General features: G+C 40.7%; 1 protein-coding gene across 7 annotated transcripts in view; it reads right to left on the bottom strand.

Moving 5' to 3' along the window:
- The window catches only part of EPHA5 (EPH receptor A5), a 197,042-nt gene that overhangs the window by 125,264 nt on the left and 57,563 nt on the right, over positions 1-14,215 (bottom strand). The gene's annotated exons all lie outside the window — the stretch shown is intronic.

The following is a 14,215-nucleotide window of genomic DNA, read 5'->3' on the forward strand; positions in this document are numbered from 1 at the left end:
CACGGGGACTGGCAGGAGAAAGAAGATGTGGACAGTCTTGTAAATAAACTGCTCAGATCCTCCAGTGACAGAGCCCATAAACAGGTAACTAATAAACACCAATTTGATTATGCTAAAGTTTCTGCCCGTTGTTCTTAGATGTCCCTATCAGACATGGAAATCAAAGAATTCACTCTGGTATGGTGTGATGTCCATTCCTTTTGTAATGCTTCAAGATGGTTTGGGAACAGCCCTTACTGCATGGAAAAATGCAGTGATTTCATACCATGCAGTTTGCCTTTAGTCAGATTTCTCCTAACAAACATGCCCAGTTTTGGAAAGTGCCCAGGGTTTCTGTTTCCAGGTTGCTTGGTTCAAGGAGGAGAGGTTTGATTCTCTCACCATCTGCATTTTCACTTTTCTCCTTCAGTTTGGTCAAGGTGCCTGTCTCGAGATAGTCTCCACTTGCAGCACGTCTCTCACGTCTGTTCCTATCACGAGGAAGATGAATTGCAAAGGAGACAATCACAGAAAGCACTGGTATGTACAAAATGAATTGGTTCAAGCTCATCTTTCCCCATTAGTCCCAGAAAACACTCCAATTGAAAGGAAAATTGATTTCAACTTGAGTTGACTCCTCTCTGCATATAGCTCAACACTGTTTTGGATAGCACAGACACAAAGATGACCTTGTCCTTCAGGTCCTCCTCTACAACACAGCCACTCTTCCTCCTGGGGTCATTTTGCTCATTTCTGGCACCTCAAGCGATTTGTCACAAGCAAAGCTGCCACTCCCTCTTCTTTACTTTTTTCCTACAGAAATATTCCAGATCTTTTTCTTCAGCTTCTGCAAGAAATGCCACAGCTGAGGCTTACTTCTATGCTTTCAAAAGCAGCCTCCACAGTTATTACTCTTGCAGTGAAGAGGGAAGCTAGCATTATTAGTCATATTGCTTTCCACCAGAAATGTAAAAGAATCCAATAGATAATATAGGCTATTTTCTTACGTTAAAGGTAATACATTTCTACAAACTTTAGAATCTATAAGGCTCAGGAAGGTCTAAATTGTTGCAATTCATCACCCCTAGGGCTTAGGGGGAAAGAGATGATGCTCCTCTCAGTTGCAACTTAATAAGAACTTCAAGTTTTGGAAATTAACAGCAAAAACTGTTCACTATAGACACAACATCTTAATCTTCAAAGAGACTCTATAAAGAATTAATGGAGTAACTTAGGCTTAACCTTTTTATCTATTGAACATTTTATTTTTAACACTAATAAAAACTGTGCTGCCTGTAGTACAGCACTGTATTTTCTTAGAAAAATAAACAGCCTATTTTACAGTCTACATAATTCATGTACGTGGCAAACCCAGCAGAGAAAACATACCATGATTAATTAGTTTAACATTTTTACTTAGGTCACATAGTCACTTTGTAAAGACATCAATAATATTTTTTAGAGTTAAATAACAAATCTGTCACTGACAAGATAAATCACTGTAATGGGCAACTATTTTCCAATTACACTTTATTTTTGCAGAAGTCATTTTAGGGAAACAGCATTAATTTCCATTTGGAGTTGATAGGGCAATATCACCAAGCAGGGAGGGAGGCATCTTGGTTCAGAACCATAAATGTCCTGTGTGATGCCAGCATGATACTTAAGTCAAAAATAAATCATAAGCACCATGAAGACAGCAGGGATAATAGTTCCCTCCTCCTCATAACAGATGACCTAAAAAAATGAGAAACTGTTCTGTAAAAAAAACCCAAAAAGGTAAGCCGTTTTTTCATTTAACAGCTCAGCAGCAGACTTTCTATGGCACTCACTGGCTCCAAACACTTGAAGGTACTGGTTACCTGCAACGTGCTTTTACCAACACACCCTTTTTCCAAAGACAGGTAAAAATAAATGAAATGTGCCCAATTCCTCCTGCATAGTTACAAGATGGCCAGAAAAACCTCTCAAAATAACCAAAAGAGGAAAAAGTCAGGACTGGCATAGCAAACCTGCTTTAAAAGATATTACAACTACCCACAGTTCTAGCAATTCCCACAGTCCTACAACTAGGAGTGACTTGCTATTTAACTTAACATGCGATGACATCACAGGAGAGGGAGCTATGCAGGGAACAAACCTAACACAACCAGTCAAGTTAGAACAGATAAGAAATACCAAAATACTAAGGAGAGAAATAAAATTAGAGAATACAAATTGCTTGTAAATGTAAAGCTGCACCTATTAGTCTATTGAGGGCCTCAACCACTCGCTTTTCCTGGTCTGCTGGCCTGTAGCAGACCCCCACTATAGCGTCACCTGACCCTGCTCTCCCTGTAATCCTAATTCACAAACCGTTGGTCAGCTCCTCATTCATCTCCAGGTGGAGCTCCATGCACTACAGCTGGTCATTGAAACAGAGGGCAACATCCCTTTTCATCCGTTCTAAAGAGCCTATATCCCTCCATTCTAACACTCCAATCATAGGATCTATCCCACCATGTCTCCATGATGCCAATGAAATCATAGCCCTGCAGGCTCGTGCATGTCTAACTCCTCTTGTTTATTCCCCATGCTACATGTATTTGCATAGAGGCACTTAAACTGGGCTTTGATGAAGTGGGAAATCGTTTGTGTCGTTCTTCAAGTGCTCTCCTGCTGACCTGCATTCCTCTGGGCATCTATTCTGGCACTGGCATCAAACTTGTAGGAGTAGATGGATTTGACCCCATCTGCCAACCGACTCCAGAATACACCTACACCACAGGCAATTTGGCTATTAATTGGGTCAGCATGGCTACTGGCATCATCACCAAATTCTGGGCTGGATCTCGGACACATTCAGCAGCACATGAACCTGGAAAAAAATACACTGCATCTCAGCAGCCAGCCTGCAGATAGTCTGATGAGATGTCAGAGTCTTTCAAGATCTGCTGCTAACCTGTTTGCCTTACCTCTTAAGGCAGTTAATGGCTGGACTTAAAAACTTTCCAACTTCAACACCTCAAGAGGATAACTGCCTCTATTAGGAAAAAAAAAATGTCTGATTCCCAATTCAGCTCAGGCTTTTTTATTGAGATATAAAATTATATTTTATATATAAAAGTATATAGCAAAGTATTGCTTTTGTGTCTGTGTACATATTTTTAAATTATTTAACCAGGGCAAATTTCTGTACTGCACTAGAATCTGAAAAGGTTTAAATCCTCCCTTCTTTCTCCTTTATTTCTAATCTATAAATATTGTAAAATTCAGGATGAAGGCCAGACAAGCAGCAAATAAATGCACGGAAATGTGGCATTCTGTAGTGCAATAAACAGTACTATCAACTTACCAATTCAGCACTGTTGGGCAGCGTTTGAAAGTCTGATTGTAAAAACTCCAAGGGAAGCACTTAACTTGTCAACCCCATCCTGCTACAACAGAAGCAGCCAGCACAGTGGATTTTCCTGTCTGGGTAGTGCTGAGGGCACGCTTCTCTAATGAGCCAGGCTGCTCTTTCACAGCAAATCATTCATTTCCAAAGGAGCATCTGTAATGTCTCATCCCAACAGCTGCCCCTGGGTCTCTCCGCAGTCTTTCCACAATGCAGTGTTTTCACAGCAATTTCACAGGCTGTTCATTTTCAATAAATATTAGCCACCCAGGCTGCCCAAGCCGCATACAGTGTTTATGTGCTGCTGCATGAGGAACGCATTCATGAGAGCAAGTCTGACCATCCATCTCCCAGGAGCTTCAACAAATTCCAAGCTCATCTACTACTAACTGCAAACCTTGTTTTCAAATTGCTCATCCCTCTTCCCTTCTTTGTCACCACCCCTGGAGGTATTTAAAAGACTGGTGGATGAAGTGCTTGGGGATATGATTTAGTGGCAGACAAGTACAGTTGATCTTTTCCAACATAGAGATTCTATGATTCTTATAATTAATACTTTAATGGTTGCAAATGTCCAGGATAAGGCAGGAATGCTCTTGGACTCTCAGCTGATAGCTAGCATTAGTAAGGGCAAACAGATGGGTATATAAAAATCAAGTGCCAAGCATATTGTTATGTTTATTATAGCAGTACCAATATATTCCATATAAAGTTAGGAAATCTCCATGACATTTGGTATACTTTGCTCCAAAATACAGTAAAAACAGGCTGAACTGACAAAAAGGTGGGAAACAGGCAGAAAAAGAGACTTGCTCAGGGTCAGAAGCCCTGCTTTAAAACATCCCAGTCCCTATTCTTTACAGAGCTGTATATGTTCACAGCACACTGCAATGCCTTCCCCAGATTTACATCTATCCCCTGCACTTCCTATTTAGTCCTCAGAAATCAGGCTGTGCATCTTCCTAAAAATGCACTTTCAACAATACATTCGAGCCATAAGTCTCCAGAGCAGGACTGAATTTTCAGAGGGAGATGCAATCTTGCCCCTAACGACGGCTTTTGCAAGGCTTACTTGAAATCAGTCTTCTCAGTGCTCGTTTGGGCACCCACACAAATCACTCAGGTAAAAAAAGCCTTTGTGCTCTAGCAACATCTACTCACTTCAGTACTGTCAGACCACTAGGGCAACTGCATACCAGTTGAAACGTGGATGTAGGTGACTTGGGAACTGTGGTTTAATATTTTGTCCTGAAAATGCATCAATATTTCTTCTGAATACTTCAGCTACTTCTCCAGTTGCTTGTGACCATGGTGAGAAAAAAATAGGTTTCTTTTTTCTAAACTAGCACTACTTAATTTTTCTTTGAATCGTAGCTGCATTTCTGCATTTGGAAACACTGCACAAGTAGCCACAGAAATACATGATATTCCCCTCCCCTTATTCACCTAATCATTCCCTCTTCCCTAATCAACCTGGCAGAGAACAAGGTGGCTTAGGTTCTTTTTGCTGAAAAGGAAGAACACCTCTATCTTTACTGAATTTAATGGGCAAGATAAGGGTGTCTCTGTACCCAGCATAGGCTTTAGATGTTTAGACAGACACAGCATCCAAGTACAGTGGGAGGACTTAATCAAGTATTAAGCACTTAATACTGACAATAGAAACTTCTGGCCAGGTATTTAGAGAGCTCCCTGCAACATAGTGCAGTTACAGTTGTTCTTCAAGGGCCTAACACACATCCTGAAATAAGCTCTCCATCTCCATGAGCAATACAAGACACTGAGAAGTTTCTAAATCTTGGCCTCTCATTTGGAAACTCCTTCCTCTCCGATTCCTTTGGACACGAGGAGAAGGAAGAATATTTTCTGCCCATCAATCCTCCATCAGTGTTTTCCAGCAAGAGGAAAATGTAGGAAAAACCATTAAGATTTTATGGGCTGAATTGGAAACGAGGCAAGATTTGCAAACTGATAACTATGTCTTTCAGAAGCCTACATTAGGACTTGAAAACCATTCCATTTTTCTTCGCCTAGGGATTGAATTTTCACTAGAAGACCAATCACACAGAAGAACCCTACAGCTTGGGTTCCAAAAGTTCTCAAAAGTTTGGGTCAACTGTGACTTCCCTCAAAACACAGTGCATGAAGTTCAAATATAGGAACAGATATAAGGCTCCAATTCCTTCTCAAAACACTATGAATCATTGCACTAACCCCTTCAGAACAATGAAACAGGCTTATTATACCCAAGAGCAAAAAAACCCTCATCCACCCACGAAGAAATTAATTACAATATGAAAAAATAATATAATATCCTAACAAGCTTTGAGCAGTGCAATAGAAAATAAGCACACAGGAAGCAGAAGAATATAGCCCTATCTATTATTGCTCCTTTAGACCTATACATAATCTCCCCAAAGAAGGGGTGTGGAAAAGAAGTGTTAACAGAGCATGCTAAACATGCAAAAGGAGTAAAACTAAGGATATTTCAAGGTCAGGTTTCCTGAACAAAATTTATACTTTTATTCCTAGCATGGAAGTAAACAGTGTCCATACTGAGCACTTGCACGTTTTTTACATATGATGAAAACACGGTTTTCATAACTGTCAGCAATATTCACAGAAAGGAGGTGTCCTACCTAAACTGGAGGATAGCTGTAATATTCCTATAAGACTGTACTCATATATGCTTAAACACACTACTGTAGTGAAGTAAATCCAGTCACGGGTAATCAAAATAAATTGTTCCAACAGGTAAAACAGTATTCTTGCTTTATTCTTAGATGGTGAGTTTCATTTCTTTTATAAAAGCTCCTTTACACAACCTTTTTAACTCCCACCATACCAGCCACTATCTCTGAATCTTATATTATTTTGCCACAATCCTTAAATTGCAACAAAAAATATGCAACAGAGTGAAAAAGGTAGATTTCCACTGGTTTCTAAGTGAGCCACTTTATACCATCCCACCTCTCATTCTACAAATTACTCCAAAAAAACGTACTTGTTTGGCTTGCAACCATTGTTCGGCTCCCTTACCCTCTCCTTATTTTTTTGCCCCTTCTTCTGCATAGAAACACTCAAAAACCCCCAAAAGAGAGAGAAAGCATGTGGCTGGAATTAAACTAACAGTGGTTTAGAAGGATGACTGAATTAGCTAAAGCAAGGAAGAGTCAATAGAACAGCTTTGGCATTCACGCATAAGAAATACAGTGCAAGTGGATGAGGTAACTGCTGATGGCCAGCAACACAACCACCATTCACTTAACACACCAATTCCCAATTACTTTCACCGTAAAAACATACAGTATCTACTTGAAGCAAGAGGCTGGGGAGGGTCTCAGATGGCCCTTCTGTTCCTAGCAGGAAGAGGGAAAGTAGCGACCATCATTCCCCACTGTTTGTAGGATCAATTTAACACAATTATCAGCTCCTTTTTTTTTGAGCAAAATCATGACAGACAGCACAGCATGGATCTAAATTAATTTGCAGCAATAGGGGAGCAGCTAGAGAAAACTCTGGCACAGAAATGGCCAGAAGCATCTGCTGGTTAGTCATGCACGCTCCTGCGACCACCATGGTATGCCGCCCATACCACCAGCATGGTTCCTCATCACCTCATAGTCCTTCTACACATCAGTGAGCACTGCATTCTTCTTGTTCTCCTTCATCTCAGCAGGATGCTTCAGAAAAAACCTGCTAGGTTCCTCTTAGAAGGATAATCTACTGTAGGAGAGCGCTATAGGTCACGCTACAAAACAGCCTAAGACCAAGTTGGGTAGCTTCCAATCTAGTGGGGCACGAAGCACCCTTTGCAGTGAAAGGTGCAAAGAATTTTAGCATTTGAAACACTCTACACAGTAAACTGAGTCCAGACACGAAGGTCATCGAAATAAAAAAACGTTTTCAACTTGTATTCTTGCTTTAATCAAGAAAAATGTTTTTTTGTCATAAGAAATTCCCATTTTAAAGAGTTTTTTTACCCATATATTTTTGGTCATATTCTGCTGCTGAGTAATTGTCACCACATAAAAGGCTGTTGGACACATACAAACATTGTTGTGGCACCAAGTGAGGACGCACCAGTGTCAAAACCATAGCTTCATATCTATTACATGCTTTCACCTTTGCCAGTTCAGTACTGGATCCAGCCTGCATCTGGCTCTTCAGGATTTCAAGTAGGTTGAAAGCCTATTTAAACTTAAGACCATTATCTTCAAAATATCCAGTGGGTACAAGCAATTTAAAACCTGTGCTCAGGAAAACATGACAGGCAAAAACTACACTCAGTAAATTTTTTGAGAAAACTTCACAAACAACTCTCAAATGAAAGACTATGATGGGGGAACAGGATTTCAAGCTGATGAGGTGCCTGCAAGCTCCCCATCAGCTGCAGTGCACCATCATGCAGTAAGAGACTGTGTTGCAGACATCTTGGACAGTCTGCATCTCCAGCGTTTGCCACAGGTGAGCTTTGAGAAGGGAGACTGCCTCCAGCCCAGTATGAAATTGTGAAGCTGAAGTTTTTAAGAATGGAGGAAAGAAAGCATTCAAACATAACAGAGCTCAAGGTGGAGCTACAGCTACAAAGAAACACTACTAGTTATGTTGAGTTTTACAAATGCTGCAGAGAAAGGCCATGCAAGATTGTTATAATTCACACATGCTCTTCTCTCCCCAAAATGAAATGTTCAGTGCTACCATTCATAGGAAACAGAAAACCACTTCAAAATCAAGGCTAAACCAGTTCAGGCATATACAATATAAGCCACATATGCTATAAATAGGTACACTGAATCCTTCCAGACTACCACCAACAAGAAATTACTCAATGTGTAAATACTAATAGTACTACAAACAGGATGCAGCGTTCAACTTTTGATTAGCAGCTTCTAACCTGGATTGAGTTTGGAGTTTTATGTACACCCCATTAGTGACTGGGCAGCTAATAAATATAAATGAAAAAAAGCTTAAGTCTTCTTTATAGGCACATCACTACACAAGCATTAAGACTGTGGTCATGTTGGAGGAGCACACCTTCATTTAGAAAGTTTCTGTTGTTCCCTGTTGTTTTTAAAGTTAAACATTTGCTTCTGTACTTTGGCCATTTGATACTATCAGTAAATTGAAGAGAAAAGAGCATCAGCCTTAAGGTTCTCTACAACTTCCAAGTATTCATGTTGCCTATACCTTCCTTGCGATGCTGCAATTTCCACTAACATATCTGCTTTTATTCCTCCTTCATGACTAGCTATCTGGCCCTGGTAAAAAAAATCTGCAATTTTTTTTTCATGAGGCAGCACTAGCTGACAAAATAATTGACTCCTGGGAGCTGCATATATACAAACACCCCTAATGTATTATTAGCTATGATGTCATCTGTGAGGCATAATTTAATGACTATTTATCATGTATGCAAGACTTCATTTGGAAATGTGGTATAATTTTTCACCTTCAGTATACTGGACAAGATAAGAACTTGCCAAGTGTATTGATCTTTAATTTACAACTAGTTTTACTATGGATAATATCTTAACTTGCTGGGAAAGAAAAGTGACATAATGATAGCTCTAGGGACTAACATTTGTTTTTCTCCAATGGAGAATTCACATAGCCTGGGTAAAAGCAGTACATATTCCCAAAACTCACCTCTATTACATCAAGTCCTCTTGGAGACTATTACTGATGCAGACAGTGAAGCTGATTTTCAGATGGCTACAGTTGTTCAGCCCTCTGATGAAAAAGACATTAGATGCAAAGCACTGAAATGTTAAAGCCAAATGGGTGTTGTTATACTAATCTTGTCTCACCTAGTGGTGAATTACAGCCAGAAAACCTAACACAATTATTCCTGGAGCAAGGCCCTCACTTAGAGCACTGAGCAATCTGTATCAGCTGCAAAAGGTTTGCTTATGTTTTCCTGCCACTCTTGCCAGGTCTCTCATTTCCATCATATTTGGTATTTTACATTAAATGACCCATTAGAAGAATCATAACTTCTGTCCTTTTTCTAATGAGATTTACAGGCTTCAGATTTGCAAGCAAATCTTGAAAATGAAAACTAAAGGCTCAACATCTGTGAGGCAAATCAAAGAATTCAAGTAGGATTTAAAATTCACTATTTTCAAGCAAACAGCACAACTTCTGCATGAGTGCATACATTTGCAATACTATGATACTGACAATGGCAAGAAGCAACAACACACAGCCAGTACTCAAGACATTGAGGTGCTGGAGCGTGTTCAATGAAGGGCAGTGAAGCTGATGAAAAGTCTGGAGCATAAGTTTTATGGGGAGCAGCTGAGGGAACTGGGGCTGTTTACTCTGGAGAAAAGGAGGCTGATGGAAGACTAAACCCCTCTCTACAGCTACCTGAAATGAGGTTTTCTTCTCCCAAGTAAAAAGTAATAGAACGAGACGAAATGGCCTCAAGTTGCACTGGGGAGGAGGGCTGAATTAGATTTAAGGAAAATTTACTTGCTTCACTGTCAATCACTGGAACAGGTTGTGGAAGCGGTTGAGTCACCATTCCAGGAGGTATTTAAAAGGTGCGTGGATGTGGTGCTTAGAGACATGGTTTAGTAGTGGACTTGGCAGTGTAAGGTTGGACTTCAAGGTCTTTTCCAACCTAAACAATTCTGTGATTGTGTATACCAATTTCCTCACCTCTCCCTCTTTTCCCACATTCCCATAACTATTTATTTATGGCAACCATGTTGTAATTACATCTGGACAGTCTTAGCTAGAGACAAACTGGGACCTATCAACTGGAAACAAATACCAATCCACTAAACACATCCCATTTCATAAACTACATCCTGTGAACCAACCAACATGAAAAAGTTAGGCGAGAAAAAACCCCACAGGTTGATAAATCCCATGGGTTTTCCCATATTTTTCCCAAAACCAGAGAAATGTGTATAGTCACAACCTTACTCTTTTCCAAGATGTGTTTACTGACCACTTTTTACAAATACTGTTTTCTAGTAATTTATTGGGTTTATTCTATTTAGCACCACATGTATTCTTAGAAAGCAAATACCTTCCTCTCCCACGAACATCACTTCCACCAGAAAAAAAAAGTGAAAGCATGGGTTAACATGAAAAATACAAACTATATACAACTCATGCTCAAAACATTTTCAGCATGAATTCTTTATATCCCTTTATTTTCTTGAAAAAAATTGGCTTGTGTTAAAAAAAAAAAAAGTAAGAACGTTACTGCTTTTAGAAAAAGACTGGAAAATTCTGGTCCACTGAAGCTTTCAGAGAACATAAACTAAAAGATACTTTTAAGCAATTATACATTACACCTAGCTGCCTCCTGGTTTTCAACACTCATACATCACTCTTGATTCTTCCATGTTACATCTTATTTCACCTCCAGCAAGATCCCTCAAATAGTGTATTATTCAAAGCAGTATCGTGACTGTTGTTTTCAATGTAGCAGGTGCATCTTGTTACTTTTGCAAACTTATTTCTGTGCAGACATGCAGCCACAAAGGATAGCAATATTTCCCAAGGGAGTTTTCCAAGTTCTCTTAACAAACCGGATAACCTCCCCTTCACTTTCCACAAACTTACCAAAAAAGGAAGAAAGTGCTTTCTACTTCAAGGCTCTTTTACCGATTTTATTATTGTAATGAGTGAAAAGAAGGTTTGCATATTTCTTTCATGATGAACATCTCTTGCCAATGATGTGAAAGAACTAATTAAAAAAATTAATGCACAACATGATTCATTTCTCTCTAAAAGAGTTGGCCTCAGAGACTGACCAGTTATCAATGGTAGGAAAACACCCAGGAGGAAAAAAGTTTCTTAGCATCTCATAAGAACATGGTAATATTTCCTGAAGCTAAGGCACCAACAAGAAATAGCTTTCTGCAAAATTACACTGACTTTTCCAAAGGTAAAAATAGATACTTCTCAGCTTCAGATAAGAGTGACAAACCTCCATGGAAAAAGGTTTACCAACTCTTCAGTGGTCCCAAAATGTAAATAAGCAGTTTAGAAGCAAACCAGCAACCAGGAAAAATTACAGCTGCCATCATCTTGCAATAAGCAGAGGACAGGGCATCTCCAAAGGCCCAGACCCTACCCGCATTCCTTACTCTCACACATCCCTGTGAGAAAGCTCTGGAAAATCAAGCTCTCATCCATTATAACAGAAAGCCATTCTTTGTCCAACTCAAGCTGTCCCTTCCTTCCATCACCCCCTGACTCTCATCTGGCTATGCATCCTTCCCAGCAGCAGGGAGGCTGGGGTTTTTTCCATCTGGTAGCAAGATACCAAGTCCTGCTCCTCCACCTATCTGAGCTGCGTGGGACTCTGCTGGGGGCAGGAAAGGGTATTACATCTCTTCTTCCTGCACATACTGCTAAAGGAACAAAAAAAAAAAAGTGATGATTCCACTTGCAAGGGACCCCAATGACACTGCAAACCAGCATCCCACTACAGAAGGCAACTAACATCCAAGCACGTTGCCCCTTCTTGGCATGGATACTATAGAAATGCTTCCCCAATGGTAGGCTTGGAAGACTGTGGGAAGACCTGTGGGGTGCAGGAAGGGCCTTCTCCTACACCAAGGAGCAACAGGGAGAAGGGAGAGTGAAGGTGGAAACAGTAGGAACAAGTGAGGGGGTTTGCAGGGAAAAGCAGGATCCAGTACAAGGTACCAGAGGGTGAGTGGGAGGAAATGAGAGCAGATATGTACTCACTAATTATAGCAGCATTTCAAGCAGCTCCAGCAAAACGCTGTGATGTACGCGACAGCAGAGAGACAAGCCAGACGTGCCAAGGAAGTTGGGTTCCGCTCTACCTCAGATTATATGGGGGACAGGAGCAGGAGGAAGACACAGGAAACCAAAGGAGGTGATGAAAACAAGGAATCCTATTTTTAAACCTCATGAGCAGCAGTGGATAATTCGCTTCAACATGCAGTCAGCACTGAGCTCCTCATCCAGTGACTGGGGAAGTAGCTCCATGGTCTCCACTCCTCTATCACCATCCCCAGCAGCAAAATCCCTCTCTGCAGCAGCACATACCTCTTTCTTTTAGCATCCCCCTGCTCCAGCAGCACCACAGTACTCTGTAGCCACTCTCCCCTCAGCTTCCCAGACCAGCTTTCACATTGGAGGCCACCAGATGCAGCAGATAACATTTCAGTTGATAGAGGCCAAGCGCCACAAAGCTACAGAACATTTGCCACAGATAATGCAACAGAGCCACATAATGGCACTGCTGGGAGAATGCACACCCCAACTTTTGTGGTTTCTATCTTTTGATTATTAAACAGGCTAGCTAGCAGATAAATTGAGATGTGAATACTGAAAGGGATTTGAAAACAGTAATAATTAAAAAAGCAGGACAGTGACTGGGCTAATGAACTGACCCTTCTCTTGCCTGGCCTGCTTGCCAAGCTGCTCACATAGTGATGGAAAATAAAAAGCAGTAGTGCTCATTACCTGTACAGTAGGACCCAGGAGCATCTGCGTTCCCCTAGCCTGTGCTTGAAAATACACAGGCTCCTTGCCCCATGCTGAGACACACAGTATTTACTTGGACATCTCTAGCTTCATACAGCCTTGAGTTCCTCAGAAACTTTCTCCTTTCCACTCCCCAAATGCCTGGGGAGACTGATCCACAGGTATTCCTTCATTCCAGCTAGATGGTGGGACACTAAGCCCCAAAAAGGGAAGGGGTGATTCAGCCAGGGACAGGAAAAGTGCCAAAGCTCAGCATCCTACCTACTTCCCCCTGTGTCAGCCACTGCCTAATGGGGAATATTTGAGAGCAAACAACATTCTCACACCTTAAGCTGCTCCCCAAGGAAACAGTCAGCATCTTTTACTTATGGACGGACAGAAATCCCCAGGGAAGACAATGCTGACTCCTATGTGGAACATGGGAAATGTGTATCTTTTTAATCACCACAGCAGCGATTCATCTTCAATGCTGGTACAGTTTCCGTTCTTTGTTGCTCTGAAGCAACTACATTGACTCAGTTCCCCTGTGAATACCACTACCTTGCAACCACAATATTTACTATCAGGATGGCCAAATACTCTTACTGACATGAAGGCAGTTCAATCCTGACCCCCAGGGCAAGGTCTTCCTGGTTCTCAGATATAAGGAAACTAAGCATAGAAGGGAGTTAATCTGGACTCACTTTGCACCAGCATAACTGATGACACATCTTCTGATGTTGAATGAACATAAGCTTAATGAAGAAGCCACCAAGGTTTCTGTAAGAAGGAATGGAATGCCAATCCACCATGTCTACATATATAAATTAGAACATAACCCAAGTAACGTCCTCCTTTGCTCATCTGAAACATACCAGTTTGATAATTATTCATAAAAAGTATGTCTTGCTAGAAAAAAAGGGAAAATAAAATGCCACAGGAAAAAAAAACAAAACAAAACTGGAGCTTATTTAGGAATAAACAAATGTAATAATGAAAACAATGGCATATTTCTACTCCATTTAGCACTGCGTGAAACCTCAGTGTGCCAGGCTGATACAGCTACAAAGCTCCATCTCCTAATGCCTTGCCACCAGCAAGATCAAGTAGAGGTGCCAATATTGTTACCTCTGTTTACAAAATCAGAAAGCAAGTCACAGTTTGTTACACAGACAAGTCCCCCAAAAATGTGGTCCAAAAACCCACCTGTAAGGCTTAAAAGAGTGAGACTCAAACCTGAAATCTCTTTCAGAGAAGCATCCAGAGAATATCAGAAAGACTGAAGCTTCTCTCTGATACTCTACAAAATATATAGGACAATTAATACTGTATATGGACTCTGCCACTTCAGTTTCCTGGTCATCTCCTATGTTAACAACTTTTAACAATAAAAGT

Source organism: Phaenicophaeus curvirostris, chromosome 4 (genome assembly GCF_032191515.1).
Source record: "Phaenicophaeus curvirostris isolate KB17595 chromosome 4, BPBGC_Pcur_1.0, whole genome shotgun sequence".
Classification (NCBI taxonomy): Eukaryota; Metazoa; Chordata; class Aves; order Cuculiformes; family Cuculidae; genus Phaenicophaeus; species Phaenicophaeus curvirostris.